Consider the following 21,890-nt stretch of genomic DNA (forward strand, 5'->3'; position numbering starts at 1 on the left):
GCCTCCCCTGATTCAGTGGTTCCAAAGGAAGCAATCCCAACTGTCCAAATTACGGTGGAACCTGATGTGGTCATGGCTCAGTCCATGCACGAGTGTCGCCTAGATTCCGAAGAGGATGAACAGATCTCTGACGTCTCGGAAGACACGGAGAAGACGCTTATGGCTCAAGGAGCCGAAGAGGACGAAGACAAGGTGGAATACACCGAGTCGGAGATTGGAGCTACTCCCTCGTCCATCCCTCCGCCTACTCCTACACCGACGGATGTGTCCATTCCGTCTACCTCCTCGACCCCGGATCCTTCTTCCTCTACACAAGAACTGATCCGACTGATTAGAGCTGTCATGGACGACAGACTGAAGGAGAACCAGGAGTCCATCAGGTCTATGATTGGATCCAGAGAACCGAAGAAGATCTCGGTTAAGGATCTCCCAGCTTGCTCTCATGCCAACCCATGGAGGTATGCAGAGCATATGGTTATTGCGACCGGCAGGATCTTTGTTAGTGACAAAATCGGCACGGTCCCGTTGGAAGATGTGGAATTCTTCCCAAGCTTCGAGGCCTACCCGGACTGTTACGTCCGGCTTCGTTCTGAACCTGCCTCGAAGGAGGAGACCGAACCTAAGGAAGAGATAGTGTTCGATCTCGCTAAGGCCCAGGCTATGCTAGCCTCCGCATTTAAGAGCAGGGGCTTTACCTGCTCTAAGCTTCCTGCCTTGAGCAAGAAGCATCCTACTTATGTCGCTCCCGACACTGCGGTTCTTCCATTTTTGGAAAAGGCCTTGGCTGCATGCCTTAAGGCGGCGGAAGAAGGGAAACCCTGCCCTGCACTGGAGGAGTGCAGACCCTTCTCCATCGTAACGCCCCCTGACACTAGACAATGGAAAGATGTCCAACATACTTTCGTTGTGGGTAGGCTTGATCCTGACGTTGCCGGACGTCAGTTTAATGAAGACCTCCCTAAGCTCAATGATCACCTCCTTCGCCGGGAACAAGACACGAAGGAGAGGCTTGCAGCGTCTCTTTCTCATCAAGTCCAACTTGAAGTTATGGCCTGTGACACAGCAGTACCAGATCACTACATGGTACTGGCCAAATCCCACTTACTGACGGTAATGAAGGACTTGTACCATTTCATAAAGGCTCGTAGAGCCTGTCGTGAATTCGTGTTTGTCGGTGCCACCGTGAAACACGAACCCCGGAGGCTGATTTCCTCCAACATCTGGGGAAAGCACCTGTTTCCTTCGGACCTTGTCAAGGAAATAACGGACAGAGCCGCCACGGAGAATAGGAACCTTCTCCACAAGTGGGGCATGTCCAGGAAAAGGAAAACCTCTCAGGACGATGGACCTCAGCCTAAGAGGAAACCTCAGAAACCGAAACCCCAGCAACGTCAACAAAGACGTCAGTTTCCGGGACCCGCTACCTCCCAAGTGGTTGCCCAACCACAACAGACCTTTCAATTGGTCCCCCAACCGGTGTTGTCACAGTCACCGGTCTTCACCCCTGCCTTTGAACAGCCAACCACTACCTTTCATGCCAGAGGTAGAGGCTCGTCCAGGGGTGCAAGCAGAGACGCCTCTCGTCGTCCCTCCAGAGGTAGAGGAGGAAAGGGAGCTAGCGGCCGAGGCAACAAGTCCTCGGGACACCAGAAGCAATGAAGTGCTTCCGGTGGGAGGAAGACTCCGCCAATTCCAGGATCGTTGGACCTTCGATCCTTGGGCACACAGCATCATCAAGAACGGTCTAGGCTGGAGTTGGGTGCATCCACCCCCAATCTTCCAGCGGTTCTTCCAACAATCGACCCCCATTCTGGAAGAATATGTTCTAGACCTCTTGAACAAGAAGGTGATAAGGAAGGTAAAGTCCACCAGGTTCCAAGGGAGACTGTTTTGCGTTCCCAAGAAGGACTCAGACAAGCTCAGAGTCATTCTGGACTTATCCCCCCTCAACAAGTTCATAGAGAACAACAAATTCAAGATGCTGACGCTTCATCAAATAAGGACCCTTCTGCCTCAAGGTTCCTACACGGTCTCGATAGACCTGGCGGATGCCTATTGGCACATTCCAATGAACCATCACGCTTCCTCCTACCTAGGATTTCGACTCCAAAGGAAAAGCTACGCCTTCCGGGCCATGCCATTCGGCCTCAATGTGGCCCCTCGGATCTTCACAAAGCTGGCGGATGCCATAGTACAACAGCTCCGCCTAAGAAACGTCCAGGTGATGGCCTACCTCGACGACTGGCTAGTCTGGGCTCCATCGCCCGAAGAGTGTACAAAGTCTTGCGACGAAGTTACCCAGTACCTAGAACACCTGGGATTCAAGATCAACGAGAAGAAATCTCGCCTCTCTCCAGCTCAGAAGTTTCAGTGGCTGGGAATCCACTGGAATCTTCAGTCACACCGCCTTTCCATCCCCCAGAAGAAAAGGAAGGAAATAGCAGGGTCTGTCAAGCGACTACTGAAATCCAAACGCATTTCAAGACGACAGCAGGAACGAGTTCTAGGCTCTCTACAATTCGCCTCAGTGACAAACCCAGTGCTTCGTGCACAGCTAAAGGATGCCGCGGGAGTCTGGAGACGATCGGCATCCATCGCTCGAAGAGACCTCAAGAGACGGCTTCCAGACAGACTTCGACGCCTCCTAAAGCCGTGGTCGGAAGCAATGGCCCTGAAAAGGTCCATTCCTCTCCAACACCCTCCTCCATCACTCAACATCCACACGGATGCCTCACTGGAGGGCTGGGGAGGTCACTCCCACCTGAAACAAGCTCAAGGGACCTGGTCTCCACTATTCAAGACGTTCCACATAAACATCTTGGAGGCCATGGCGGTCCTTCTTACTCTGAAGAAGCTATCCCCGCCGCCCTCGATCCACATCCGTCTAACCCTAGACAACTCGGTGGTAGTTCGTTGTCTCAATCGCCAGGGCTCAAGATCGCCCCAGATAAATCAGGTGCTTCTCCCAATCTTCCGTCTGGCGGAGAAGAAGAAGTGGCACCTGTCTGCAGTTCACCTACAAGGATTCCGCAACGTGACAGCGGATGCTCTATCTCGGACAAACCCGATAGAGTCGGAATGGTCTCTAGACGCAAGATCATTCTCCTTCATCTCTCATCAAGTCCCAGAACTTCAGATAGATCTCTTTGCAACGAGCGACAACAATCAACTTCCTCTGTACGTAGCCCCGTACGAGGACCCCAAAGCAGAAGCGGTGGACGCCATGTCACTGGACTGGAACAGATGGTCGAAGATATACCTGTTCCCTCCCACCAACCTTCTGTTGAAAGTCCTCTCCAAACTGAGAACCTTCAAAGGGACAGCGGCCCTAGTGGCTCCCAAGTGGCCCCGGAGCAACTGGTACCCCCTGGTCCTGGAGCTGCAGCCCAAGCTGATCCCTCTCCCGGGCCCAGTTCTCTCTCAACAAGTACAGAAGTCGACTGTCTTCGCTTCATCATCGAAAATCAAGGACCTTCATCTCATGATTTTCTCTCCCTTGCCGCAAAGAAGAGGTTTGGGATCTCGAAGAAAAGTCTAGACTTCCTAGAGGAATACAAGACCGAATCCACGAGACGGCAATATGAATCATCCTGGAGGAAATGGGTCTCCTTTGTTAAAGCAAAAAATCCTAAAGAAATCACCATTGATTTCTGTATGTCCTTCTTCATTCACCTTCATGGACAAGGATTAGCAGCCAATACGATTTCAACCTGCAAATCGGCTTTGACTAGACCAATTCTATATGCTTTCCAAATTGATCTGTCCAACGACATCTTTAACAAACTGCCGAAAGCATGTGCTCGCCTCCGCCCAGCACCCCCTCCGAAACCGATCTCCTGGTCACTAGACAAGGTGCTCCATTTCGCCTCCAACTTGGACAACGATTCATGCCCCCTCAAGGATCTGACTCAGAAAGTTATATTTTTATTTGCTCTCGCCTCGGGAGCTCGAGTCAGCGAAATAGTGGCATTATCAAGAGAAGAGGGACACATCCTGTTTGCTGATTCAGGAGAAGTGACCCTCTCCCCTGATCCGACGTTTCTCGCCAAAAATGAATTACCCACCAAAAGATGGGGCCCTTGGAGAATATGCCCCCTGAAGGAGGATGTCTCTCTATGTCCAGTAGAGAGCCTCAAGGTCTATCTTCGTAGAACTTCAAACTTTGGTGGAGGCCAACTCTTCAAAGGAGAAACATCGGGCAGCGACCTGTCACTGAAACAATTAAGAGCGAAAATCACCTACTTCATTCGCAGAGCGGATCCGAACAGTACACCCGCTGGTCATGATCCTAGAAAAGTGGCATCTTCTCTGAACTTCTTTCAGAGCATGGACTTTGAAAGCCTTAAAAACTTTACGGGCTGGAAGTCCTCGCGAGTTTTCTTTAAACATTATGCGAAACAAGTGCACGAAATCAAACATTTTGTGGTAGCCGCAGGTAGTGTTATGAAACCTGCACCTAACTCTGCGTAGAACAGTGAGTTATTTGGGACTCTAACTCTTCGGGTGCCTATGTTGACCCTCGAGTGATTCATAGTGATGTCTAAAAACACTTAGTGCTTTTATAACTGTTCTTATCCCAGGTGAAATGTCATAGTGTTACACAAGTGCCGCATGCCTTGAGCATGATGTGTTATTTAAAGACTTGCGTTCCTCGAGAACGAGTACCTACTAATCCTGAAATTCCCTTTCAGATTCAAGAGCAAGCCTTTATTTCTATGTACATTATTATTACTGTAAATGAACTTTACTTTTGCTGTAAATTATTTAATTTCTGCATTGTGAAATAAAATTTCTATTTTATTACTTATGCGTCTCCTTCAGCTCCTACTTACTATGAAATACATACTGTCATAGTTTTATTTATTCCTCCTTTCTTATGGTCATGAAGAATTTAAGATATCTATCCTTAAATTATATTCACCTTGCCTCAGTAAGGTTCCTACTCGAATACTTACTTCTGATAATCAGGAGATGAATCCTACACACAGTGCCCAACCACCACTGACCCACTCAGAATGTTCCTATACAAATATCAAACATTCTGCTTCATCTCTAAGCTCTTAAAAAGCTCTTCTGTCAAGATGAATAGTCCTTCAATACCACTTTGACGTCGGCATAGCCCATGGGAACTTCCTACCAATGGGGGGCAGGATACTTCGTTCCTATGGTTCTTATCTAAGATTACTTTGCTATTTGTCAATGCCTAGGCACTTAACTCTGGGGGGAAAATCTACCACGATACATTGATTCTCTGGTACTCTTCCATCAGGACGCCATGGCTTGAGCCCAAAAAACGGATTTTGAGCGAAGCGAAAAATCTATTTTTGGGTGAGATAGCCATGGCGTCCTGATGGACCCTCCCTACTACTTCGTCAGTTTGTTCCCACCCTACACAATTGTATCATGGTGATGGGCAGCAACTGGCGCCAGGATAAAGACGCTCGTGACGTCATTAGAGCAATGGCGTCCGTTTGTTTACGTCTCGAGTATCAGTAGTAGCCACGAGTGAGATTAGCTGTGGAACGGCTCCCAGCTATTCTCAGCCCTTACACACCGAAGCGTTAACTCTGTTCGGGGTGGAGATAGCTATGTGGCACGACCAGACATGCGTGTCCCCTGTTGTATTACGATGTCTTAAAGGGAAACCTTTGAGATACTCGCTCCAGAAGTTAGAATTCTGTGATAACCTGTGGTTAAATTCTCTGGGAATATCTTAGTAGTCTTATACCCAAGGAAGCTACCAAACAGGAACCTTCCATCAGGACGCCATGGCTATCTCACCCAAAAATAGATTTTTCGCTTCGCTCAAAATCCGTTTTTTGGAATCACCGACTCCAACAACAGATCTCCGGGAAATTTTCCCCTCCTCTCCAGACGGAAGACGGTATTAACTTAAGAAATAATAATAATAATAATAATAATAATAATAATAATAATAATAATAATAATAATAATAATAATAATAATAATAATAATAATATACATACATATATTTCAGATCCTTTCACATGTGTTTTTCTGCACGCGAACACTGCACAACGGGACGGCATAATTATTTCAGTTACGCATAAATATTATAAAAGAAAACGGAGACACGTTCCGACTCCAGCTACACCTCATTACTGGTTAGCTGTTGAGTAGACCTTGTATTCTCTCAATCTTGTATAGTACTACAGTTAACTCGAATGGACAAATTGGAAGTAGCGATTAGTTATACGGTTAAGAAAGTACGCATATCATCAATACCTTAATAGTAATTTCTCATCCGTTGCGTGCATGCGTGCATGTGTTATACTAACAGAATGCAATAGCGTTTTCCACTTGCATCCAAGAAAATTAAAATAACGTAGTGTTCTTGGCAAAGGTATTATCAAGCTCCTTTAAATATACCCAGGACCTTGGGCATTCTTTATTGACTAATTTCATCATCACAAAATATGGATATATATATATTTTTTTAGCCCGTGTCGTACAAACGATTCATAATGAGAGTATTTGCTTTAAAGCTAGTAGAGCACGCCCTTTTGGTAGGTTAACGTTATCTTCATACAAATCATATTGTAAAACTTAGAATTTTATATACATATACAGTATATATATATACACACACACACACACACACACATATATATATATATATATATATATATATATATATATATATATATATATATATATATATATATATACAGTATATACATTTAAATATATATATACAGTATATATATATATATATATATATATATATATATATATATATATATATATACTGTATATATATATATATATATATATATATATATATATATATATATATATATATATATATATATATATATATATACAGTATATATATATATATATATATATATATATATATATATATATATATATATATATATATATATATATATATATATATATATATATATACAGTATATATATATATATATATATATATATATATATATATATATATATATATATATATATATATATATATATATATATATATATATATATATAAGCATTTGCAGAAATAACAAATATCACAACGGCAAATATCTAAAACATTCCAAAACAGTAATAGGATATCGAACGAAATGTAAAAACCCTATATACAGCTTTATCACAATCCTATTGTCCGAATGAGTGGTCTGGTAATTTTTAAGGTCATTTTGTAGTCAACCGCCTAACCGTTTATACGTGTCTGCACATCTGTCTCGTTCAACTGACAGTCTCAAAGGATTAAAATTAGGAGTATCAAGGTTTTAGCTTCCAAGACTATAGTTATTTGTTCTGTCTATTGAAAAATCATGTGTTCTGCATCCTGGAGTCTTATCAGGCTACGGTAACCCATCTGTGGCCTACCGTAAAGTGGACACTTTACTTCTATGCATATAAAGGTAAAGTATGTTACGCAATTTATTCTGTAATCTTTGGTGTTGTTAATGGTGCATTCATAAGCCTTTATTTTAAATTGGATTATTTTTTTTTATCTAGATTAATTTCTGGCTACATGGAAATGGAGATTCCCAATTTTCGATTTAAGCCAAAGTAGGACTAGGTCTAGATGTAAGCCCCTTCGATATTGAACATTTTTAGTTTTTCAATGTTGGTTATTTTTCAAGTTATATAAAAAATGCCATACAAAGGCTGAGAGTTTAAACAAGCAATTTTTGCAAGGCAATGATCGCGAATTGAAGCTATTTAAAGAAAAAAAAAATACGTCGTCATTTAGGATACCGGTATCTCATATATTGAACTCGGCAATACACTTAATATTATCAATTTTGCGAGTAGTTTTATCAGTTAAATATAGTTTATAAGTACAATGCCTATTTTCGGTACTTTCCTGTTATTGCTCCACCACTAATTTCCCATATAACCGTAACACTATTATTTTTAGGTTAGGTTAGGTTTGAATTTTATCCACCTACAGATTAAATAAATAACCTAACCTAAAATAGTACCCTTTTTTTTTGCTGGTTAGCCCTGAACAAAATTTAAGTATGTGTTACAGGGCGGCGTAATAAGACTGAAAGGCAGTAAAGCTAACTTTAAAATTCATAATGATTCGCTGTGTAGGATTTAAAAACTTTACGACTGCAATTATAGGCCTACTGACAGTGTTGATTCAGTTCTCGTTACCAAAGAATGGGACGCCCTTCTTACCGTTAACCTTATTACACTTGAACAAAGCCAGCCGAGAGAGAGAGAGAGAGAGAGAGAGAGAGAGAGAGAGAGAGAGAGAGAGAGAGAGAGAGAGAGAGAGGTGCTAAGTTTTCGCTTGAAGAAGAGAAAAGTTGTCCTGGCCTTATATAAATATAATATAATAATTACGAGCAACACAAGTGCTGTTGGTATATTATTAGTGCTAGTGATTTATGCACATATTGTTTGCCTTATTTGGATACTTATAAAACAATACCAATTTTAGACATTAAACGGAGATAAGGCAAGTGTAAGGTGGTTACCATTTCAAGAACAGGGTGCGAAAAATAAGCGATATATCCTTCCAAAGATAACGTTCGAGTTTATTAACTTGCTTGCGAAGGCGGTAGTATTAGATGCAGTACACTTGGGTTATTAACTGTACGCTCACGGGAGAACAATACTCTAAAGTAGAAAGAATTAGTTAAATAGTTTCCCAAGGATAGACAATTTTTAATTTTCAACACGTTGGAAAAGCGGGATGCTATAAGCCCAGGGGGCTCGTACAGGGAAAATAGCCCAGTGAGGAAAGTAAACAAGCATTTTCATCCATTTTAATCCCTCAAGCAGAATTTTAATATAACACGCAAAAAAAAATGTAATGAAAGGAGTAGTCGCCCATTTTTAATCAAATGATTTAATTCCAGTTTAGAGGTAAACACAATATTACACGCTCAAAGACAAATTTAGCTCACAGTGTTATCAATAATAATCTGAAGACAATAAATCTGTGTAAATCTTGTGAATACGTAACGTCAAACTGAGCTTTCACTGCAATCATAACAATACACAAGTGATGACATTCGGTTAAGTATTGAAGACCTACTCAAGTTGAGAAATGCTCTTGGAGACAGAATTGTTTAAAACTTTAAAAGAACGCCGAGGGAGGATTGGCGTTATACATATACTGTACCAGTTTAAGTTAGTATGAGGAATCTTATGCATCCTTAAGAATCCTCCGAAAAATTTTATCATAGTGACACCAGTGAAACTTTAATTTTGTCCTCCCCCCCCTTACCCCTAATATTACTTGTAAACACGCGCGCGCGCGCACGAGTTCGTATAAATCACGAAAGCTGACACGTGGCGAGTATAAAAAGTGCATTATAACCACGAAAGGAAAAGTGAAGACTTGACTGCACTTGGTACTTTAGTCCTATTAGTGACATAGACTAAATGACAATGCATATAAAAATACATATTTATACAGGAGAATGAGATCCCGTAGCTGTCAGTTTCTTGATAATTCCAGATAAGGCAGATTTTAGATAAGAGGATAATACCCGATTAACGGAAAACAGACCAGGGCTTAGATTCAAAATTTGACATTAGGTACAGGCAATTAAAAAGGATTCAACTATATTTCTGGTATAATAATTAACATGGAATAATTTACTCGTCTCTGACCAGCCAATTCTGTGACTCTAATTGCAAAGATATTAAGCCTCCGCAAGCAGACAATGTGTGATTACGATCTATGAAAATAACGGCATATCAGTACTGTTGTCGACCTAAATGGACAAATTGGAAGTAGCAATTAGTTATATGTACACGTTAAATCGTATGGTTTGTGTGTGTGTGTGTGGTTGGAAGTAGAAATTAGTTATATGTACACGTTAAATCGTATGGTTTGTGTGTGTATGTGTGTGTGTGTGTGTGTGTGTGTGTGTGTGTGGTTGGAAGTAGAAATTAGTTATATGTACACGTTAAATCGTATGGTTTGTGTGTGTATGTGTGTGTGTGTGTGTGTGAGAGAGAGAGAGAGAGAGAGAGAGAGAGAGAGAGAGAGAGAGAGAGAGAGAGAGAGAGAGAGAGACTGTTTCCCTGTGGACACAACTTACTGAGAGAGGCTAGGTTTTAATTATTTGCCTAGCTCAAAAGTGGAATATATATTAATGATGTTCATTGTTCGTTTGTTCCCTGTCTTCCTATAAAGATACAAATACTATAGTTTTCATATCTGTTATACAAAATTTCAAAAAGTGAATTAAGATCCTTGTTAAGTGATTTGTCCAATCACAAGATAGGCCTATGTTGATGTGTGTAAATTTTGTTAATGCCCTGCTTGCTATTAAACCTATTATTATTATTATTATTATTATTATTATTATTATTATTATTATTATTATTATTATTACTAGCCAAGCTACAACCCTAGTTGGAAAAGCAAGATGCTATAAGCCCAAGGCCTCCAATAGAAAAAAATAGCCCAGTGAGGAAAGGAAATAAGGAAATAACTTAATGATGAGAACAAATTAACAATAAATCATTCTAAAAACAGTAACAACGTCAAAATAGATATGTCATATATAAACTATTAACAACGTCAAAAACAGATATGCCATACACAAACTATAAAAAGACTCATGTCAGCCTGGTCAACATAAAATATTTGCTCCAACTTTCAACTTTTTAAGTTCTACTGATTCAACTGCCCGATTAGGAAGATCATTCCACAACTTTGTAACGGCTGGAATAAAACTTCTAGAATACTGTGTAGTATTGAGCCTCATGATGGAGAAGGCCTGGCTTTTAGAATTAACTGCCTGCCTAGTATTACGAACAGGATAGAAATGTCCAGGGAGATCTGAATGTAAAGGATGGTCAAAGTTATGAAAAATCTTATGCAACATGTATAATGAACTAATTGAACGACGGTGCCAAAGATTAATATCTAGATCAGGAATATTTGTTTCGAGGTGAAAACCAAAGTACACTTCTACACAGGAACTGGCACACTTTGCTTACAGGAAGCGTACCCTGCTACACCCTTATAACGATGCGATTTCCTGTGTAGCCCCTCTCCCAACCTCTCCCCTCTGCCTTCTCTCCACTACACATTCTCTTTGGTCACTCGCTGTGCAGTAACGGTGTGGCATGATGAAATTCACCAGAACGTGGTGTGCCAGGATTACGTGTGCCCACCTGTACATTATTAATATTCTAAAAGGTTGTTTTTCATCCGTTGCGTGCATGTGCTATACCATAAAAAAGGGACAGTTTGTTTTATGAAAAACGCCAACTCTTTCCATTATTCTCCACTTGTCTCTTTCCATTATTCTCCACTTGTCTCTTTCCATTATTCTCCACTTGTCTCTTTCCATTATTCTCCACATGCTTATAGGAAAATGAAAATAACTTAAAGCTCTCTGCAAATGCATTAAGGTAAATGTTTGACTAATTTCATCACCACATCAAAGAACATAATTTGTATTATTGGCCCTCGTGCAAACGCTCCGTAATGACAGCATTTGTCTCTTCCAAGCATCAAGTACATCAAACCCATCAATTAAGTTAACGTTATTTTCATACGAACCATATTACAAAACCTATGAATTCATAAGAATTTCGCGAATTAGAAAATATTACAACGGCTACAGTATCTAAATAATTCCAAAATAGTAGTATTAAATCGAGCGAAATGTCAAAACCCTGTTCACAGGGCTACAACACTCCGAGTGATTGGTAAGTTTATGGACATTTTGTCGACGACCGTATTCTAGAAGTTTTATTCCAGCTGTTACAAAGTTGTGGAATGATCTTCCTAATCGGGCAGTTGAATCAGTAGAACTTAAAAAGTTCAAAGTTGGAGCAAATGCTTTTTTGTTGACCAGGCTGACATGAGTCTTTTTATAGTTTGTGTATGGCATATCTGTTTTTAACGTGTGTGCAAATGTCTCTGTCAATTGAGTCTCGAAGAATGGAGATAAGGAATATCGGTTATATTGACGTTTTCATTTTCCAAAAAAGTACGTGTTTTTTTTCTGTGAAGTGAAGAAATCAGATGCTGTGCAGCCTCGAGTCGCCTAATGTAAAGTGGACAGCTTACTGCAATGCATAAAAAGGTAAATTGTATGTGCAGGGTTTGCTATAAGTTTGTTGGTAATGTTAGTAGTACTTTCATAATCCGTAATTTGATATTGGATATTTAACCAAGATTCAATTTTGGAGCAAATGCTTTTTTGTTGACCAGACGGACATGAGTCTTTTTATAGTTTATATATGACATTTTTGTTGTTGACGTTGTTAATAGTTTATATATGATTTATTTCTTTTGACATTACTTTTTTTAGAATGATTTATTGTTAATTTGTTCTCTTCAGTTATTTATTTCCTTATTTCCTTTCCTCACTGGGCTATTTTTCCCTATTGGAGCCCCTGGGCTTATAGCATCTTGCTTTTCCAATTAGGGTTGTAGCTTGGATAGTAATAATAATAATAATAATAATACAGGGGAAAGGAGATTCATTATTTGTGATTTAAGCCGAAGTAGGACTAGGTCTAGATGTAAGAGCCTTCGACATCTCGTTTCCATTGTGGTTATATTTCCGGTTATATAACAAATTGCCATACAAAGGCTGAGAGTTTAAACCAGCAATTTTTGCATAACAATGGTCGTGGATTGGAAATATTGTAACATTTTAAAGTAAATACGTCAAATATTCCATTTTATTTGGAAAGCACAATAGTCCGGTGCTATTATTAAGAATTCTCTTTGTCAACTTCCGAAATAGTTTTTTAATGTCGTCAGAACTAAAACATCCGTAATGTAGCTTACATTTACCACATACACTTTAAACGATACATTTCCTTTAGAACTAAAGTTGTATTCTGGTTGTATGAGAGTACTGGCAATTAGGCGTATTATAAGTATTAAATTTTACAATTTGTTTGCACGCTATATTTATTTTAAAGTACAATAAACTGTTAATCCTTACACATAACAAAGCTATCCATACAAACAGCGAGAGAGAGAGAGAGAGAGAGAGAGAGAGAGAGAGAGAGAGAGAGAGAGAGAGAGAGAGAGAGAGAGAGCTGGCATTCCCAGAGGACATATTACCTCATTGATACTACTTGGTTCTAATATTTCGTTTCCCGTCTCGCTATATTCTGGATACAAGTTAACAACATATTTATTTAATATGCAAAACCTCATATACTGATTTTTAAGATCTTTATGTAATTTACCAAGTTATAAAATAGGCCTATGCTGGTGTGTGTAAAATGTGTTAAAGGCTTGCTTGCTATTAAATCTGGTTATTACTTTGTTTTGATGTGAAAAAGTACTTACAGTTGGACACGGGAATTTTTAGCACGGGTCGCTCGGAGGAAGTGCACCCTGTCACAACCTTACTGCGCTGCGAGTTCCTGCATGTAGAACCACCCACCACCACTACTATCTGTTACATTGCTATTTTTCCCTCACAATGTCTGTTTGGTTACTCATCGTAGTCATGGTGTGGCATGGTGCAATTCATTTGAGCGAAGTGTGCCAGATTCCTGTGTCCATCTATACATTTAAAATATTTTAAAAGTTAATTTTTCATCCGTTGCGTATAAGTGCTATATCAACAAATTGGAATAGTTTTTCTTTTGTTTTGTATGTTAATGCCAACTCTCATTCCAGTATTTCCACATGCATGTAAGAAAATCGAAATAACTTATTGTTCTCTGCAAAAGTATAATAGCCATTCATTTTTGACTAATTTTATTGAAAAAAAAAAATCTATTTATTAGCCCTAGTTGTACGAGCGTTCAAACTCTAAGTATAACACAACCTTCTAGTAAGTTAACGCTATCTTCATACAAGCCACATTGTAAGCAAAATTTCTAAATGAATAATAAAAGCATTTAAAGAATTGGAAAATATTACAATCACTAATGTATCCAAATCATTCCCAAATAGTTAATATCGAATATAGCGAAATGTCGACGCCTCCTCCCCAGAAGTACAACGCTCCGAAATGATGGGCTGGGTTGCACTTTGGTGTCAATATTAATAACTTTGTCGCATAAAGTACTATCGTTCATTTTGAAGTGTTTCGAGTTCCAAGACTATAGTATTTCCTTTACGCGTGTGAAGTGAAAACTCAGGTTTACTGCAATCTCGAGTCGTATAAGGTAACCATCTGTGGCCCACCGTCGACAGTACTCCATTAAGGTAAAAGTGTCTGCAAGGTGTGCTGTAAGCCGGCTGGTTTTGTTAATTACATTCATACAACTTTATTTGATATGGAATATTTTACCGAGATATAATGGTATTCGTTTATAAGAGCACGCTCTCCATTTACTCCGAAATTGTGCATTCCTGTAGCTCTCCTCTTTTTGTACAGTAATTAGGAGGTTCTTTAAATGCTGGGAAAGCAAGATATGTTGCGGGAGGGGGGGGGGGGGGTGGAGGAGGTACTAAGCGACCTGGAACCACATCGTCAACATAGAGAAGTTCGTGACGTCAGCGGACATTTGATACATATTTAAAAATGGATCAATTACATTGTCACTATTTGTGAATTATATATTTTATTTGGGAATACTTGACCATAAATCTTATTTTTATAAAGAAATATTTTACGAGGAAGACTATTTTTGCAACGCATGACTTTTCATTGGCAGGAAATTGGCAGGTATCCTTAGGCAGTGTAGCAAAACGTCGTCCGGGAAAACTATTCAATCTCGAAAAAGTTTCTTTAAAAATACACTTTAATATGATTTATATAGAATATTTACGAAATATGAAATATACATTTCACAAGTAGTGACACTTTTGAGTAATTACTCCATTTTTAATTTAGTATCTATTTTGAATATATGCCATATATACGCTGACGTCACGAACTTCCTGTTTGGTTGACTAGGCCTATGTTGACGAACTCGGTTCCTGGTCGCTGAGTAACCCCTAGGAGAGTTATTTTTCCTCCAAGAGTAACCCCCACCCCACCAACTCCTCACCCTCCCACCTCTCGCAACATATCTTGCTATTTTTTTCTTTCCCAGTATTCAAAGAACCTCCCAATTACTGTGCAAAAAGAGGAGAGCTGCAGGACTGCATAATTTTGGAGTAAATGGAGAGCATGCTCTTGTAAACAAATACCGATATAATTTTGGCTACAGGGAAAAGGAGTTACGTAATTTACGATTTAAGCCAAACTAGGACTAGTTCTAGATGCAATCATATTCGACATGAACATTTATTTAGTTTTAATGGTTATATTTCCGGTTATATGAAGAAAATATAAAAAGGCTGAGAATTTAAACCAGCAATTTTAACTAGAAATGGTCGTGGATTGAAGCTATTGTAAAAAAAACAATAAGTAAATACGTTGGTATTTCTGGTATCGGCCTGCAGTTGTACAATGTCCTGACAAATATTCCATTTATTTCGAAACCACAGAAGTCTGCTGCCATTAATAAGAATTTTCTTTGTCAACTTCCGAAATAATTTTAGATGCCTTGAAAATAGGAATATCCCCAATACCTCAATAGCTAAACACTTACTACATACATTTCAAGCCATACATTTCCTTTAAAACAAAATATGCATTCCGATTGCATTATCGTATTGGTAAAAAGGTGTATTGTAAGTATTGAACTCGGTAATACATCAAGCTGTATTTTCAAGTACAATACCTATTTTCTACAAATTTCAATAGAGATAAGGGACGGCCATTAAACCTGAGGGTAATAAGACTTAAATGTCACCAAATGACATTTTAAAGTTCGTTTATGATAATCTACGTATACTTTCAAACTCTAGCACTTCAATTGTACTTACAGTGTCGATTCAATCCCTGTTAACAAAGAATAGGACGACCTTTATACCGTTAATCCTTACACGTAAACCAAGTCAACGAAACTGAGTCTTGCCAGACTCGCCTGTTCGCCAGCGCCAACTTCCCTGTTGCCAGAAATTCCTGGGTCCATCTATACATTATCATTATTCTAAATGGTTATTTTTCATCAGTTGTGTATACCTGGTATACTAACAAATTGGAATATATTTTTTGAATTAAAAACGCCAACTATAATTCCATTATTTCCACATGCACGTAAGGAAATCGAAATTCTCTACAAAGGTATTATGGCCATTCTTTGTTGACTAATTTCATCGCCGCAAGAAACTCTTTATATTTATTAGCCCTAGTTGTACGAACGTTTAAGCTGAAACTATAGCATGCCCTTCTAGTATATTAATGTTACCTTCATTCAAGCCAAATAGTAAAATTTCTATAAAGAAAACAGAAAATTATTAAGCATTTAAAGAATTAGAAAATATTACAATCAGATGTGTATCCAAATCATTCCCAAATAGTGACATTAGATATAGCGAAATTTCAAAACCCTGTTTACAGAAATACTACACTCCGAAATGATTGGCCTGTTAACCCTGTTTTGGTGTTTATGTTAGTCATTTTGTCGTCGTCCGTCTGAGCGTGTAAACGTGCGTGCACCTCTGTCGCATTCAGTTGACTGTCTAGTAGGATCAAAATTGGTATATAATTTATTTTGACGGTTTTACAGTTCCAAGATTATATAGTATTTCTTATTTTTGTGTAGTGAAAATAAGATTTTCTGGAACCATGAGTCGTATAAGGAACCACGTGTCCCACCGTCGACAGCTTACTCCATTGCATATAAAGGTAATGTGTTTATGCAAGGTGTGCTATATAACCTGTTGGTTTTCTTAATAGCATTTCCATATACGTTATTTGATATTGGATATTTTACCGAGATATAATTTTAGTTACAGGGAAAAGGAGATAGCAATTTGCTATTTAACCCAAACAAGGTCTAGTTCTAGATGTAATCTCCTTCGGCATGAGCATTTATTTAGTTTTTCAATGGTAGTTATATTTCCGGTTATATGAAGAAAATATGAAAAGGATGAGAATGTAAACCAGCAATTTTAGCTAGAAATGGTCGTGGATTGAAGCTATTGTAACAACAAACAAATAAATACGTCGGTATTTGGGGTATCGGTCTGCGTTTGCACAATGTCCTACCAATTATTCCATTTATTTGGAAACCACAGTAGTTCGCTGCTATTAAGAATTTTCTCTTATCTTCCTTAGTAATTTTGATGTCTTCTGAATAGGAACATGCTCAATAGCTTAACCCTTACTACATACCTCTAAAGCAATACATTTCATAGGGAACAACATATGCATTCCGATTGGATTATAGTACTGGTAAAAATGCATATTATAAGGATTGAAATCTAATACAACACACTGTATTTTTTAAAACATAATAATTACTTTCTACAAATTTCAGTACGATCTACGGGGTAAATGAGACTAAAAAGCCACCGAAGGAAACTTTAAAGTTCGTTTATGATAAGCTATGTAGTTCTTTCAAACTCTATCACTGCAACTGTACTTACAATGTTGATTTGATTCCTGTAACCAAGGAATAGGACGACCTTCTTACCGTTAATCCTTTCATGTAAACCAAGTCAACAAAACTGAGTCGTGGTTGTTAACTTGTTCGCCAACTTCCCGTGACAGATAAGTGGGTTGGTTTAAAGTTTGCGCGGGAAGATGAGAAAAGCTGTCCTGGCCATACAATTTAATACAAGATCCTGATCAAGAGCAAGCAACATCTATCATATGCCTTATTTTGATAATACTTTGAAAAAAAACAATACTAATTATAAAGTCTTTAGATGGATATATTGGAAGTGTAATTTTGTTACCGTTCAACGAATCATAAATAAACGACTTATCCTTTCAAATATAACGTTGGAATTTATTAACAGATTTGAGAAAGCGGTTGTATTAAACGCCAATATACTGTATAGTCATGATAGTTGTATTAAAGCCAACACTTGCATCCCAACATTTCTTTACACCCAGGACCCACTTAGTAAAGAAGGTCGAAACCAGTGGTTTGCTAATTATTCTTCTCTCTCTCTCTCTCTCTCTCTCTCTCTCTCTCTCTCTCTCTCTCTCTCTCTCTCTCTCTCTCTCTCTCTCTCTCTCTCTATATATATATATATATATATATATATATATATATATATATATATATATATATATATATATATATACTACCACCCCTTTCTTTTTATTCCCAATAGTAGTTGTATCAGTAGTTACAGCAACCATAACAGTAGTAGTGTTAAAAGCATCAGTAGTAGTAGTAGTAGCAGGAGAGAGAGAGAGAGAGAGAGAGAGAGAGAGAGAGAGAGAGAGAGAGGGGGGGGGGGAGTTTATTCAGAGCACTTAGTCATGTCAGGGGATGAGAAGGTCGTTTACCTCCATCCATGATGCCATATCAACCTTCGAACATGCGTCTGTCTCCTTTTATTTCCCCACCCATGTGCTGTTTGTAAGGGACACTTTATGTGTGTAGATACTTTACGGTTATAATAACGATTTGTTTAAATCTATGATACATGAGAGATTTGTTTTCCAAGTTGCCACGTTGTGGTGGTTGGCCAATGGCCTTAGAGGTTGTCGGCGTCAAGTTCCAACTCCCAGACTGACCCTTTGAGTTCATAAGATTTTTAAGGAGATTGGCTTTAAATATGTCAAGGTTTATATCCGCAAATTATTTATGGAGAGAAATGTTTTTTGTCGCAGTTCGGTCTACGTATTTTCAAGACATGAAAGAAAGTTAAGCAGACCTCCCCCAAACACAAAATAATTGGGTAACACTAGAGGGAATAAAAATTGGATGGTTCCTAAATGTTAAATAGACACCACTTCACCAAAAGCCACTGGAGTACTACAGGTAACAGGGAAAGGAAATTAGTTTAATTATACTTCATGCTGTTGCGAAAAAATGGCTTCGCAGACAACACCAAATTTGCTTTTTACTTCAGATAGGTGGTGTGGAAAAATCGAAAATAAATAATAAATGAATACCACATAAATATATGAAATTATATATACAGTGGACACACACACACACACACACACACACACACACATATATATATATATATATATATATATATATATATATATATATATATATATTGTGTGTGTACACTGTAGGTAAATAAGACTAATAATAAAAAATTCAAAAATATATATGCTGATAGGAAACAAATACTAACCACCAGTTCATAAGCAGGTAAATATATTACTTTATATCCACTTGATCCGTCGTCACTAATCTCTCCATGTGGAGACGTAAACGTTGTGTGTGTGTGTGTGAGAGAGAGAGAGAGAGAGAGAGAGAGAGAGAGAGAGAGAGAGAGGAGAGAGAGAGAGAGAGAGAGAGAGGTGCCTTGATGTCAGGGGGCCCAAGGGAGCAATTTAGGGGTAATAGATAGAAAATGTAAGACGTTTGACGCATTGATAATGATCCTACTGTGTATATCCATAAGCTGACAAGTGGTGTGAAAGTTTTACTGTATACTATGTTCATCCATGATTCAGGAGGTTAAGAATTAGTATGGAGAATGGATGAGCGTTATCCTATATTTGTGAGTCCTGGGTGCCACCTCCTGTTATGGAAGTATGATATGTGTACGAATACATTGTATATGTACACAATGATCATATAATCGTTTGAAAAACATTAAGTAATTCGAGTTCTATTAAGGCGTGTATAATTTATACACGCATATAAATACACTTATCATATTTGTAAATCATACGTAAGGAATCACCGTTCTGTATAGACATCATTACATGTATATGTATATGTAAAATGATCTCATTACTTTTGAGAAATACTCCTGAACCACCATCCAGTCAAGACTTGCCTACAGGGATGTGAAGCCTCGTTCAAACCGTCGGAGCCATTATGTCATGTAAATCTTCCACATTAAAATGCCACCCCCTCCCTCCCTCCCTCCCTCCCTCCCTCCCTCCTTCCTCTCTTTCTGAGTTTGTGCGTGTGTTTATGTTCTCTAAAGCAGCCAGTGAACACACAGGGGAAAACATGTTGTTTTTACTGGCAACATCCGGCACAAACGAGCCATGCCTCTCGGAGGAGGTGTATTTGAAATCCTACCATATTTCCTCGTCTATGTCCTGGATTAGGAATCGATGAGGGAAGAATTTCTTGGGGTTGGGTGGCTTGCTTAGATTCCTATTAGGGCTGTGATGGGATTGTGATGACCATTGGAACGGGTGTTTTTGTCAGTGGTTGTACAGATTTTTTTTTTTTTTTGATTATCAGTGGTAGTGATGTTACTCTTAGTCGTCTTCGATCATGTAGTGGCGGTGGTAATTATGATACAGTTTAATTAATAAAATATCTATTCAGTTGGGAAACAAATCTTAATAGTAAGTTGAAATTTGTAAATATGATATTATCAGATACATTACTGTGCTTTAATTGCCGTGTACATCATTACCATTATTGTTATGATATTATATGTGCGTTCCATGTTTTTGTAAACATACAGTTCTCATTATGAGTATTCTATCAACATTCTCTCTCTCTCTCTCTCTCTCTCTCTCTCTCTCTCTCTCTCTCTCTCTCTCTCTCTCTCTCTCTTCTCCTTTTGATTGCCAGATAATTCTTTACTCAGTCATAGATGATGACCTGGCTGCTATAAACTTCCATCATTTTCACGTATTTCAGGTTTAAAATTGCCGTTCATAGGCACTTTGAATATCAGTCCATATTTTGAATGTTTTAGTGGTATTTTCGGTGTCTGTTCTGGCGTATTTTCTTCGTGAGTTGGGTTAGGTTTGTTTTTTTTACATTCATGAATAGCAGAGTCAAGGTATAGAACAATGCCATTGGCCTAAAGACAGTATATCCACGTGATTAGCACGCAAGCCCCCTCTCCATCAAGCTAACACCAAGGTGGGCCAGGCAATGGCTGCTAATGACTAAATGGGCAGACTTTCAGGTGATTTCATGTCAGAATATTCCCTGTGGTTACCTGTAGCAGTATTTCAGGAGTGAAATGTTATTTTTAAGAATTTACTTTTTATTTTAACATTTTTGTTACAAAGTCTTACGTAACCTGTTTGAGAGTTGTGTGATTTGTATTTTTTATAGTTTTATGGGGAACGCTTTCCAAGCAACACGAATGACTGTACCTTATAAAAAATCTTCAATCTTATTGTGTTAAAATTGATCCCCAGATCTTTAGATTACGTTTCTTGTTGCACGTTAAGTTGTATTGCTGCCTACTTTCTACCTAAATAGACCAGTGTTCCATGAGGTATTAGAAACAAAACACTTGATACATCACAGCATCAAACACGTTCCCTATGAAATGAGCAATATCTTGCACGGTTTGATGTGTTTCCTCGATCGTCAAGCTTTGAATTTTGCCATTGCTTTCCTCTCTTATTTCGATTTAAGCTTCACTCTTGCTTTGTCCCTTTATTTAATACTTGCAGCTTATGTATAACAGGTAGAAGTTAGCCAGGTACTGGTTTCTTATTAGTCGTTAGCGATTAACGTTGCTTGCCGCGCATTCGTTTTATTGATCACACCTACCAATTTAGATGCATAATCGACAAGAAATGCCACATTTAGTAAAGTAGCCCTTCAAAGATCCTGCACAAGGCGTGAAGCTAGCTACATCATAACCCCCCACCCCCGAATCCTGCTGGCCTTCAGACGGCTTATACCAATTGCCACCTAAGAATGGAAAAAGAGCAATAATTTTTTACTCGCTCACATACTGCCTTTGTCCTGCAGTGGACTAGCAACGGCTGATGATATATACATAATTAATTTAATTTGAGAAAATATCTAATTTTGACAGGTAAGGAAAAATGTTAACACTTAACACTAGTGATTAAACAATAATGACACTTTAGTTATACGTAACTGTTACTCTTACGTCTTTTGGTTTACACAAGGTTACAGAATGTTTGAGCAAAAATTTTAATGCACTTCACTTTATCTAATTTCACAGGGCCAGTTACAAATAATCTTCAATATAAAATTTACTGGTTATTCTCGCTTCCCTTTAC

The 21,890-nt window shown here is 38.5% G+C and overlaps 1 protein-coding gene across 1 annotated transcript in view; it reads left to right on the top strand.

Annotated features, from left to right (window-relative positions):
- The first annotated feature begins 16,443 nt into the window (after positions 1 to 16,443).
- The window catches only part of Elk (Eag-like K[+] channel), a 686,579-nt gene continuing 681,132 nt past the window's right edge, over positions 16,444 to 21,890 (top strand). The window contains 1 exon segment of the mRNA XM_068356818.1: positions 16,444 to 16,631. The gene's annotated coding sequence lies outside the window, so the exon portion shown is untranslated.

This window comes from Palaemon carinicauda, chromosome 33, assembly GCF_036898095.1.
Source record: "Palaemon carinicauda isolate YSFRI2023 chromosome 33, ASM3689809v2, whole genome shotgun sequence".
Lineage (NCBI taxonomy): Eukaryota > Metazoa > Arthropoda > Malacostraca > Decapoda > Palaemonidae > Palaemon > Palaemon carinicauda.